Raw genomic sequence first — 13,074 nt, forward strand, 5'->3', positions numbered from 1 at the left:
ATGTGGTGAGCTACATGCTGGCCTTCCGAAGCCAAAAGGCTAAGTTGTGGAAGCAAGCTTCTGACAACTTGGAAGCCAGTCAGGCAGTTATGAAAGCGTGGTATGACCACAACGCTCACCCAGTGGAGTTGGAGCCTGGCCAGAAGGTGTGGGTGATGGAGCCTGGAGAGCTGAGTGCCCTACAGGATCGTTGGGCAGGCCCCTACGAGGTATTGGAGAAGAAGGGCAAGTCTACCTATCTGGTGGACGTAAAGACCCCTTGGCATCCGCATCGGGTGTTACATGCCAATCGCCTCAAGCCCCACTACGAGAGGCCCGAAGTCATGTTGGTTATGGTGACTGACGGATCGGAGGAAGAGGACACGGAGCCTCTCCCCGACCTTTTTGCATCTCAAGAAAAGGATGGGTCAGTGGACGGAGTGAAACTCTCGCCAACCCTGACTCCTGAGCAGCAGGAGGAATGTCGCCAGGTCTTGGGGTCATTCGCTCCTCTGTTCTCCCTTGTCCCGGGTAAGACCCACTTGTGTACCCATGACGTGGACACAGGGGACAGCCCACCTGTGAAGTCAAAGTCTTACCGGCTGTCTGACAAGGTGAAGGCCAGTATCCAAAGCGAAGTAGCTAAGATGCTGGAGCTAGGAGTCATCGAACCTTCAAGTAGCCCTTGGTCTAGTCCGGTGGTGTTAGTTCCTAAAGCTGCCCCACCTGGCACCACCCCAGAATTGAGATTCTGTGTGGACGCCCGAGGACTAAATTCGGTAACCAAAACGGATGCTCATCCGATCCCTCGGGTGGATGAATTGATTGACCGGTTGGGAGCTGCCCAATATCTCAGTACCATTGACCTCACTGCAGGGTACTGGCAGATTCCCATGTCTAATGGAGCCAAGGAAAGGTCAGCCTTCTCCACACCTGATGGACACTACCAGTTTTGCGTCATGCCCTTTGGGCTCAAGAACGCTCCTGCCACTTTTCAGCGGCTGGTGAACACGATCCTCACCGGGATGGAGTCATTCTCTGCTGCTTACTTGGATGACATAGCTGTCTTCAGTAGCAGCTGGGAGGATCACTTGCAGCACTTGCAAGCCGTTCTCCAAACCTTGGAACGGGCTGGCTTGACGATCAAGGCCAGCAAATGTCAGATTGGACAGGGGTCGGTAGTGTACTTCAGGCGAAGATTGAGGCAATCATGGCCTGGAAACCCCCCAAGACCCAGACTGAGGTCCGAGCCTTCCTGGGCCTCACAGGTTACTACAGACGATTCGTGAAGGGGTATGGCACTATCGTGGCACCCCTTACAGAACTCACGGCCAAAAAGCAACCCAGGGGAGTCATTTGGACGGAGGCTTGCCAGCGAGCCTTCGACACTCTGAAACAAGCATTGTGTAAAGCTCCAGTCCTGAAGGCTCCAGATTTTTCAAAAGAGTTCATTGTCCAGACAGATGCATCCGACATTGGCATTGGGGCGGTGCTATCGCAACTCAATGAAGAGGGTCTGGATCAGCCCGTGGTCTTTCTGTCACGAAGACTGCTTCCCCGGGAACAGAGGTGGAGTACCATCGAGCGGGAAGCCTTTGCGGTGGTCTGGGCACTGAAGAAGCTGCGACCATATTTGTTTGGTTCATACTTCCTTGTTCAGACAGACCACCGACCCCTTCGTTGGCTCATGCAAATGAAGGGGGAAAATCCCAAACTGTTGAGGTGGTCTATCTCCCTACAGGGAATGGACTTTCGGGTGGAACACCGGCCCGGAGTTGACCACGCCAATGCAGACGGTCTCTCCAGGTATTTCCGCCTTAGTGTTGAGGACTCCCAAGGGGTTGGGTAGCTCTCCCCACTTTCAGCTGGGGGGGACGCGTGTTAGACCCGTCTGCTTCTGAGAGTCCCCTCACCACTATGATTTCTTTTGTTCCCCTGTACCTCCCAAAATTTGTCGCTTTTTATTTGTCTACCAGGACTTTTTATGTGTTGTTTCATGGGGTTAGATGTTCCTTGACGCCCAGTTGCTCACAAGGTTTGTGGCACCTATTTACAAGGCGCCTGGCCCAAACCTGTGGCATTACAAGCTGGGGTTGTCAACCTGTGTAAATGAACTTAAAATGGTGGACACCCTTTTTCCTCATGTGCAGTGACTCCCATTGGAGCCTTCATGAACCCTGGCCTTTTGAGGTTTTGGCGCCCTTTGGTTGGCGCGCATTTCCGACAGGAATTCCTTTATTTTCCTCAGGTACACAAAATGGCTGCTCTAGAACCCCAGTACGGTGGCTGTGAGTGTCCTAAATACCCCTCAAGAGTGCCATGTCATTGTCACAGCCAGAGAAGGTTCTAGAACCTTCTGGCTCGTGCCAGTACCCCAGGGCACTGGCTATATAAGGCCCAGTCCCTGGCGGCCAATTGAGAGAAGATGATGAAGATGATGAAGTTCAGATTAGAGAAGAGATTCCAGACTTGACACCAGATTGACACCTGCCCTGTTGACCCCTGAGGTGGCTGGTAGTGCAGGCAGTAGAGCAGCAAAGGGTTGCTGGCGTTGTGTCTAACTGGCGTTCCAGTCAGCCACGTGAGAAGTGATCTAGCGCCTACAGCGCCTGCCCAGCGAGTACCTCATTGCCCCCAAAGACTGTGGCCAGATTCGTGTGCCTCTCCGCCTACCCCGGGGGTGAACTGTGATCGACTTATCGAGTCGCGAGGCGAGAGCAAGTTCGCCGCGACCGCGATCGTCAGCTGTGCCCCCTTCGCGTCAGGTGCCTCTAGAGGAGAGCTCGGACGTCTCCGAGCCCCACCAGCGTAGAGCGCTTCCTGCGTAGATAGAAGGTGAGGTGGTGCGCCGGGGCGGGGAAAGGCCGGCCTTCGTTGGGCGGGACTAGCGTCTCTGCCACTTCCCAGTGACCCGGGAGCTGTAGCTGTGGGCAGGAACCCCCTTGTATGCGGAAGTCGGAGGGAGGTCCGTGGAGCCCCTGAGAGCCCCGTCGCTAACGAGAGGAGTGCTGTGCCCGACTGAATCGTATCTTGACTGCAGCCGATGTGAGGTGGGCCCGTTTCCTCATAGTGAATGCAGCGTTGTGAAGGAACTGTGAACCGGCATTTATTTGACTGTGCGCGAAGGTTGTGTGACCTTTCCGGCAGCCCGTTCGGCATAGACTTCACCGGCAAAGCAGAGATCCTATCCCGGTGACCGCCGAGTGCAAATGATGTATTTACTGTGTTTCCTTGCCTTCTAGATATACGCGCATACGCCTTGAGTGATTATTAAAGAGTCCCAAACCTTATTTTGTGCTCAGAGAAGCCGTATACCTGGTCATTGAAAACAGCATAAACTGTAGGAGTTATCTTTCCCATTTGAAACGTATTGCAGATGTAATGATTCGAAAGTATTTAATTGGTGGCAGCGATACCAGAAGAAACATGTGGTTGTTTATTTAAATGAACCAATATTTATTCTGATATTTATTGTGATATTTATTGTGATACTCATTCCTGAAGTTATTCTATTTATTAATACTATTTATTACCAGAACTGTATGACCAAAAGAAATGTATATGTGCTTTCCCAGACAACCCTATTTACAACAAAGAACTTTTATATAAAGGAATCGTATTTTTCTACAGCAGTGGTGTGGTGTCCTTCTTTTTGGTGTGGATGTACAATGAGTTATTATTGGGTCAGAGCCGGCTTAACACTACAGCCTTCACTTGCCTTGTCACTTGAGCCAAGCTACCCCCTTTGTGCTGGGCTTGCCCATCGCAGGTCCAACAATGGGGACACAAATTACTAATCTAACTACAGGGGGTGCAACAGTAGGGTAAGTTTTGGATAGTGTAGGGGTAAAAATTACTATTCCAACTCCAGAGGGTGTAACAGTAGGGTAAGTGTTGGATAGTGTAGGGGTAAAAATTACTATTCTAACTCCTATGGTATCGTTTGTAATGGTATGCGTTGTAATGCCTGTGAAGTAGTGAATTGCGATGTAGTATCATGCGTTGTAATGCCTGTGTTGTAGTGTCATGCCTTGTAAAGGATGTTGCGATGTAATGCCTGCGTTGTAAGTGTATACAGGAGTTAAGACCACACACTGAGGCCACACTAAATCTTTGATGTATTATAACAAGGTGACAAAGTGACCCCCTTGCACAGTACGCCTCAAGTCCTAAATTTTAGCACGGATACATAGCATTCGGGGACATGTAGCTTGGATCTAAACACTGTTAATATGGGTGTTTACATTTCATAATGCAATGTTCTTTAAAGAGCCGTGGCTAAATGAAGGGATTCATATATAACAGTGGGCCATGTAGTCTCACAATTATTAAACATTACACATACACCTGCCGGCTGCATCCCCTGATGATGATGTGAGGTCAGTACACCTGCCCCCTACACTCCCTGATGATGGTGTGAGGTCAGTACACCTGCCCCGTCTCCCCTGATGATGGTGTGAGGTCAGTACACCTGCCCCCTCTCCCCTGATGATGGTGTGAGGCCAGTACACCTGCCCCCTCTCCCCTGATGATGGTGTGAGGTCAGTACACCTGCCCCCTCTCCCCTGATGATGGTGTGATGTCAGTACACCTGCCCCCTCTCCCCTGATGATGGTGTGAGGTCAGTACACCTGCCCCCTCTCCCCTGATGATGGTGTGAGGTCAGTACACCTGCCCCCTGCCCCCTCTGATGATGGTGTGAGGCCAATACACCTGCCCCCCCCAATGATAGTGTGAGGTCAGTATACCTGCCCCCTGCACTCCCTGATGCTGGTGTGAGTTCAGTACACCTGCCGCCCGATGATGGTGTGAGGTCAGTACAGCTGCCCCCTGCACCCCCTGATGATGGCGTGAGATCAGTACATCTGCCCCTTGCATCCCCCGATGGTGGTGTGAGGCCAGTACACCTGCCCTCTGCACCCCCTGATGATGGCGTGAGATCAGTACATCTGCCCCTTGCATCCCCCGATGGTGGTGTGAGGTCAGTACACCTGCCCCCTGCACCCCCTGATGATTATGTGAGGCCAGTACACCTGCCCCCTGCACCCCCTGATGTTGGTGTGAGGTCAGCACACCTGCCCCCTGCAACCCTGATGATGGTGTGAGGTCTGTACACATGCCCCCTGCACCCCTGATGATGTTGTGAGGTCAGTACACCTGCCCCCTGCCCCCTGATGATGGTGTGAGGCCAGCACACCTGCCCCCAGCACCCATTGATGATGTGTGAGGTCAGTACACCTGCCCCCTCTCCCCTGATGATGGTGTGAGGCCAGTACACCTGCCCCCTGCACCCCTGATGATGGTGTGAGGCCAGTACATCTGCCCCCTGCTCCCCAGATGATGGTGTGACGTCAGTACACCTCCCCCCCATGATAGTGTTGTGGTAAATAAATAATTAATTACCGGTACTATTTTTGAATACAGTGAAAAAAACAGATAGCTCAATAAATAAGAGACAGGATTCGAGGTATCTGAGTCTAACAGGCTTTAATCAGGCATAAGGGAAGGGACAGGAACGGGATAGCCTGCACGGAAATAGAATGGATGGCAGCTGCAATGCCTCATCGACAGTGCAGCATATATATAGTATAATACATTACATTGCATTGCATACAATAGGCGTAGCAGTAGGCGTAACTCGTAGCAGTCGCGAAAGATAAGAACAAATGGGTGTAACAAGAAGGCGTGTACAGGGCGTATACATAGACATGTGATGTAGACGTCACAGAAGTGTCATGAATGGGGTGGAAACATGGAGGGGGCTACCTGAGAGCAGCTGGGACCTTTAACCTAGTGGTGTGCGCAAACGGGCAATGACGTGTTACCAGGAAGAACTGGGGCTATGACTTCTGCGCTAGAAGAGGAGACTAAAGTCTGCGGTGTCAGGACGACATGTACCTATAGCATATCTGGTATCTGGTGTTTGGAGTACATGTTGATAGAATCCAAAAGTTATCAGGGCAAAGGCTACTTGACACTAAGACTGGTGCATGTATTATTCTACATATATTGCGTGTGCTAGGAATATTCTATGAATATTAATACAGTATTTCTCTTACATGGAGACAGAAAGACTAGACCATGACTGGAACTGTTGATACAGTTCAGTAGCTTAGGAATGCAGAGAAGGAGGGCTGGACTGATAACTAGAAGCATAACATACTCTTGGCAGACAGGCAGGCAGAGCCAGGCCGGGCCGGGCACCGCGCGGCAGGAAATAAGTGAAGGGTCAGGGATGCAGGTGGGGGCTGCATCGCTCCTCGGAGTGGGTTCAGGAGACTGGAGCTTGAATCAGGTGTCCGGGCCCTTTTGAGGCCTAGAAACGGGGACAATGCGGTGAATTAACGTGCACACTGTAAACGTGGCAACATAGGCCTAATACTCGTTGCTTTCACGAGAACTGGAAACTGGCATACTAGAGTTGGACACAACTATGATTGCATCTTTAATCGATCATAGGGGATACATGCATATCGATCATGAACATATAGCATAGGATGGGGAACACGTAGGCACATACAACATGGCAAAATTTACTTTTCCACAGTGTGAGGTCAGTATACCTGCCCCCTCCCCCCTGATGATGGTGTGAGGTCAGTACACCTGCCCCTGAACCCCCTGATGATTGTGTGAGGCCAGTACACCTGCAGGCTGCGCCCCCTGATGATGGTGTGAGGTCAGTACACCTGCCCCCTGCACCCCCTGATGATGGTGTGAGGTCAGTACACCTGCCCCCCGATGATGGTGTGAGGTCAGTACACCTGTCCCATGCACCCCCTGATGATGGTGTGAGGTCAGTACACCTGCCCCCTGCATCCCCCGATGATGGTGTGAGGCCAGTACAACTGCCCTCTGCACCTCCTGATGATGGTGTGAGGTCAGTACACCTGCCCCCCAATGATGGTGTGAGGCCAGTACACCTGCCCTCTGCACCCCCTGATGATGGTGTGAGGTCAGTATACCTGCCCCCCACGATGATGGTGTGAGGCCAGTACATCTGCCCCTTGCACCCCCCGATGATGGTGTGAGGACAGTACACCTGCCCCCTGCACCCCCTGATGATGGTGTAAGGTCAGCACACCTGCCCCCTGCACCCCTGGTGATGGTGTGAGGTCAATACACTTGCCCCCTGCAGCCCTGATGATGGTGTGAGGTCAGTACACCTGCCCCCTGCACCCCCTGATGATGGTGTGAGGCTAGTACACCTGCCCCCTGCACCCCCTGATGATGGTGTATTGTATTGTATTGTATTGTATTGTATAGCCCACTTATAAAGCTCAGCTGTCACACATCTTTCATGGCCTGAACACAAGAAACATTACAATCAGCAGTCACTACAATGTCCTTGGAAAAAGATGAGTTTTTAATCCCTTTTCAAAGGAAGAAAGATCTTCCAGGCTTCGGAGAGACAGTAAAGTAAAGTAAAGTCCACATTTGTAAAGCGCACAATCACCCGTAAGGGTCTCTAGGCGCTGGGGGGCCGTCGGGAAGATTAAGCGAGCTATTGCCCAGAGTCACATGGTGCTGGGCTAACCTGCCGCCGGAGCCGGGGATCGAACCGTGGTCCCCAGATTCCAGCGTCAGTCGCCCTGGCCGCGGCGCCACACCTCTTCCACAGTGGCAACGCATTCCACAGCCAAGATGCTGCGTAGCCAAAAGAGCGGCCACCCATCCGAGTCCTCCGGATCTTGGGTACTACCACTAAATGAGCCGTCGCCGAGCGAAGAGGTCTGGTAGGGTTATACCGGAAGAACAATTCCCGCAGAGGAATCGGTCCCTGGCCATGAAGAGCCCGAAAGACGAGGCATAGAGCTTTAAATTCAACGCGCTGGGAGATGGGCAGCCAATGGAGATCTTTAAGTGCCGCTGCGGAAGAATCGAGACGTCGGCGAGAGAGCGCCAGTTTTGCGGCAAAATTCCGAACCCGCTGTAGTTTGCCCAGCAGGGTAATAGGGGCCCCCAGAAGCAGTGCGTTGCAGTAGTCAAGTCTGCTCAAGATGATACTCCACACCACTTCTGGTCTGGCATGGGTAGGGAGCAATGGGAGGATTTTCCGCAAAGAGCGCAGCAGCGCCATGCAAATGGACACTGTTTTGTTAACAAAACCCTCCAGTTGTAGATTGGGTTCCATCATCACGCCCAGGTTACGAACCGAGCCAGCTGCTGATGCCGTACCCTGAAAGATACGGGGCCAGAAATCTTGCGGAAGTGGACGCGGAATGCGATCTGCTGAGCAGTGAGGCCAGTACACCTGCCCCCTGGACCCCTGATGATGGTGTGAGGCCAGTACACATGCCCTGCACCTCCTGATGATTGCGTGAGGCCAGTACACCTGCCCCCCCAATGATGGTGTGTGGTCAGTACACCTTCCCCATGTACTCCCTGATGATGGTGTGAGGTCAGTACACCTGCCCCCCGATGATGGTGTGAGGCCAGTACACCTGTCCCCTGCACCCCCTGATGATGGTGTGAGGTCAGTACACCTGCCCCCCCCCCCCAGATGATAGTGTGAAGCCAGTACACCTGCCCCCTGCATCCCCCGATGATTGTGTGAAGTCAGTACACCTGCCCCCTGCTGATGGTGTGACACCTGCAGGCCGCTCCCCCGATGATGGTTCTGAAGCCAGTACACCTGCCCCCTGCACCCTCCTGAAGATGGTATGAGGTCAGTACACCTGCCCTCTGCATCCCCCGATGATGGTGTGAGGTCAGTACACCTCAGGCTGCACCCCCTGCTGATGGTGTGAGGGCAGTACACCTGCCCCCTGCTGATGGTGTGAGGTCAGTACACCTGCCCCCTGCATCCCCCAATGATGGTGTGAGGTCAGTACACCTGCCCCTCCTGATGATGGTGTGAGGTCAGTACAGCCCCAGGCTGCACCCCCTGATGAGGGTGTGAGGCCAGTACACCTGCCCCCTGCACCCCCGGATGATGGTGTGAGGTCAGTACACCTACCCCCTGCACCTCCTGATGATGGTGTGAGGTCAGTGCACCTACCCCCTGCACCTCCTGAGGATGGTGTGAGGCCAGTACACCGGCCCCCTGCACCCCCTTATGATGGTGTGAGGTCAGTACACCAACCCCCTGCTCCCCCTGATGATGTTCTGAGGTCAGTACACCTGCCCCCCTCTTACCCCCGATGATGGTGTGAGGCCAGTACACCTGCCCCCTGCACCCCCTGATGATGGTGTGAGGCCAGTACATCTGCCCCCTGCACCCCCTGATGATGGTGTGAGGCCAGTACATCTGCCCCCTGCACTCCCTGATGATGGTGTGAGGTCAGTACACCTCAGGCTGTATTCACACCTCTTGGTTGTGAGAGGTCTCACTTACCCCTGATGAAACTGAAGGTAACTGCAGCCAGGGCTCCTCCTTCCACAGGACAGACAGATAGACCCTCAGGGATCCTCTCCTCTGCAGCAGGCTTGGGCTCACTGCTGGTGCTGACTCTGCCCCCGCTGACCCGGATACTATCACACTCACAAGCCTGAGGAGAGCTCAGCAGCATCTGGTACTGCCGCTGACTTTGCCGCCCCTGACCCGGTAGCAGACATTACTGAGAGGGCGGGGACGGGGTAAAGGTATCCTGAGAGGAGGCTTCTTTCGGCCTCCGCTGCTGGTGCTGACGCTGCCCCCGGTGACCAGGATACTGTTCGCCTCACAGGCCTGAGGAGAGCTCCATCGGCTCCGTTGCTTCTGCGAAGTGAAACTGTCCATTAGTTTCCTACAGTGCAGGAGAAGAGACTCAGGAAAGAGGAGAGAGAGGGTGAGACTGGGGGGGGGGGGGGGGGGTGAGACCAGGGGGGGAGGGGAGGTGAGACCAGGGGTGTAGAGAGGAGGTGAGTCCAGGGGGTGAGAGGGGAGGTGAGTCCAGGGGGTGAGAGGGGAGGTGAGTCCAGGGGGGGGAGGGGAGGTGAGACCAGGGGGGGAGGGGAGGTGAGACCAGGGGTGTAGGGGGAGGTGAGTCCAAAGGTGTAGAGAGGAGGTGAGTCCAGGGGGTGAGAGGGGAGGTGAGTCCAGGGGGGAGAGGGGAGGTGAGTCCATGAGAGAGAGGGGAGGTGAGTCCAGGGGGGAGAGGGGAGGTGAGTCCATGAGAGAGAGGGGAGGTGAGTCCAGGGGGTGAGAAGGGAGGTGAGTCCAGGAAGGGGGAGGGGAGGTGAGTCCAGGGGGGGAGGGGAGGTGAGTCCAGGGGAGTAGAGGGGAGGTGAGTCCAGGGGTGTACAGAGAAGGTGAGTCCAGGGGTGTACAGAGAAGGTGAGTCCAGGGAGGGGGAGGGGAGGGGATGTGAGTCCAGGGGGAGGGGAGGGGAGGTGAGTCCATGGGGGAGGGGAGGTGAGTCCAGGGGAGTAGAGGGGAGGTGAGTCCAAGGGTGTAGAGGGGAGGTGAGTCCAGGGGTGTAGAGGGGAGGTGAGTCCAGGGGTGTAGAGGGGAGGTGAGTCCAGGGGTGTAGAGGGGAGGTGAGTCCAGGGGTGTAGAGGGGAGGTGAGTCCAGGGGTGTAGAGGGGAGGTGAGTCCAGGGGTGTAGAGGGGAGGTGAGTCCAGGGATGTAGAGGGGTGGTGAGTCCAGGGATGTAGAGGGGAGGTGAGTCCAGGGATGTAGAGGGGTGGTGAGTCCAGGGGTTTAGAGGGGAGGTGAGTCCAGGGGTGTAGAGGGGAGGTGAGTCCAGGGATGTAGAGGGGTGGTGAGTCCAGGGGTGTAGAGGGGAGGTGAGTCCAGGGGTGTAGAGTGGAGGTGAGTCCAGGGGGGAGAGGGGATGTGAGTCCAGGGGAGTAGAGGGGAGTTGAGGCTAGAGGGGAGCTCTATTGACTTAATTAACTAAAAGGCAGACGGGTTGAGAAAAGCCCAGATTGTGAAACAACTGTTGTTCCGACTGACGATGCTTGTATGCTGGATGTCATGTAGCAGATCTTTGGTTATAAGAGCTTAAGATCTAAGAGGTATTTTCGCCTGAAGGGATGTCTTTCCACATTTCTAGATAGAATATCACCTTTCCTAAATGTTTCATATTTAGGTTTTCCTAATGAGCCTACATTTTGTGTTGTACAATGTTTGAAAGCGTATGAGCTTTGCTCGATGGGATTCAAGCAAGAGTGCTGAAGGCCATTTGTTGATTGCCAAAAGCCATATGGTCCTGTCAGATCAGCTGATCTGGTCAGATGGGTTGGGCATTTTATGGCAGAAGACCGGGTTGACATGAGTAAATTTGGGCACACTCAGTCAGGGGCTCAGTGGTGTCCAAAACATTTTTATTATGCGCCAGGTTAGATGATCTAATGATTGTATAGATTGGTCATCTGATTTTACTTTCAAGACATTTTATTATAAACCAATATCCAATGTGCCATCTGTGCTCGTTGACCAGCTTTAAACAAGCATAATCTCAGCCTCCGGTCCGGGCACAGGATGAGGATTATCCCAGTGTTAGTCAACATGTGCATTAGATGTGAATTAGGTCCTGAATATTATGTTGGTGCTGGGTATACTCCATCACAAAAGTGACAGAATATGCATACCGCCAACATTAGGGTCCATCTGCTTGATTTAAATGCAGGTGAGCTTTCAGTGTGTCCCTAATGAGACTACTTTGTCTCCGCCGTGGCATAACTTCTCCAACAGCCCTCAGGAGTAAGAGCCATTGGAGAAATGGATACATGCCCGTCCAGTTTAGATCCTGGACATGTAGTAATTTTATGCTGTTTCTTACTGCCAGAAGGAACAATAAAAGCATTATAATGCTCCACTCGCCATGGGAGAAGACTCTCATGGCGAAAGGAGCATTATATTTTTTGTTTACAAAAAGAAAATCTAGTTTCAGGATTTTCTTTTTGCAAACAATAAACAATTACTCCATGCTACAGGGCTGCGTCCTGCTGGCACAGCCCCGTAGAAGAGAGTAATACACATTGCCAGGAACCGCCGTCATATTTTGATAAATGACTACCTGCTTGGTGGTCATTTATAAATCAGGTGGACGGCTCTCCACCATGGGTATGAAGTAATATATTCTGTTCCATTGGCAAAACTGCAGGCCATCCTCCAAGTAATAAATCAAGCCCTTAATCTTATATTCCATAATTGTGTCTTGTTTGAATATGTTCATTTGAAGTCCCTCTCTATTCTTTGAATGTTCTGTTTTGGGTTGGACCTTACCTTGTTTGATGTATTGAGCATTAGTGCAGGAAAGGCCTCTGTAGGAAGGGGCCAGGTCTTATAGGTATTGTGCCATTAACAGGTTGGATCTGTGATTCATCTAGAGTTGCTGTCTTTAGTGACAAAAGTTTCACTTCCATGACCTCCTGGAGGGTTCTGCTCTATAGTGGAAATCCGGATCGTTAAAATTCTGTTTGATTACAGTGACTTTTTGTTCTTCTCGAAGTGAAGTTCCAAGTTGTTGATCTTTTGGTCAATTGAGCACAGAGAGAAGAATAGTTTTGGTGCCTCTGATTGATAAAGGGACATGTATGCTCTGATTAGTCACTGAATTGATGGTAAATGTAGTTTTTGTGTTTGACTGTCTTAATGGCTGCTGCGAATATTGCAGCAAAGATTGAGAAGCATAATCCTCACCTTTGTATAGTTACGAGAATTGATAATTCTTGACACAAAACTTGCTTAACATTTTATCCTTCAAAATCTTCTGTTACGTTGTACACTCCAGTGCACATGAACAGTTTCAACTCACAGAAAGCCCTTTAAATGTTCAATTATGGCATCCACTCCAGTGAGCGAGAACAGCTTCCGGTTTAAGATGCATGTATGATACCCCTCCATCTCTAGGACTCGCTGAGGCCACATGTCATGTGTTACTATGTACTGCAGGAGAGGGATTAGTTTATAATATTCTTCAGCCAGACAACCGTCATCGCAAATGTACTATAAAAAGTTCCCATGCTTCTCTGTTTTAAAAAAACATATTTTATTGATTTTTATGCTGAACAATCCAGCGAGACAGCGAATCATATGTAACAAAATACATATCAGAGTTTCCTACTGTAATCAGAGGGCGATCATTACAACTTACTTCTATTCTGTAAAGAGGTGTTACCACCGTAGAAGATGCAGTAACTGTGTTGTAATTCGTAGTAGCAGTACT

The 13,074-nt window shown here is 51.9% G+C and overlaps 2 protein-coding genes across 2 annotated transcripts in view; one reads left to right on the forward strand and one right to left on the reverse strand.

Moving 5' to 3' along the window:
- LOC144767744 (uncharacterized) overlaps window positions 1–9,652 on the reverse strand; it is an 80,363-nt gene extending 70,711 nt beyond the window's left edge. The window contains exon 1 of the mRNA XM_078651130.1: window positions 9,314–9,652. The gene's annotated coding sequence lies outside the window, so the exon portion shown is untranslated. The remainder of the gene's footprint in view (window positions 1–9,313) is intronic.
- Window positions 9,652–13,074, forward strand: part of LOC144758715 (uncharacterized) — a 54,288-nt gene continuing 50,865 nt past the window's right edge. Inside the window, exon 1 of the mRNA XM_078646445.1 lies at window positions 9,652–9,746. The gene's annotated coding sequence lies outside the window, so the exon portion shown is untranslated. The remainder of the gene's footprint in view (window positions 9,747–13,074) is intronic.

This window comes from Lissotriton helveticus, chromosome 1_1 (assembly GCF_964261635.1).
Source record: "Lissotriton helveticus chromosome 1_1, aLisHel1.1, whole genome shotgun sequence".
NCBI classification, from domain to species: Eukaryota; Metazoa; Chordata; class Amphibia; order Caudata; family Salamandridae; genus Lissotriton; species Lissotriton helveticus.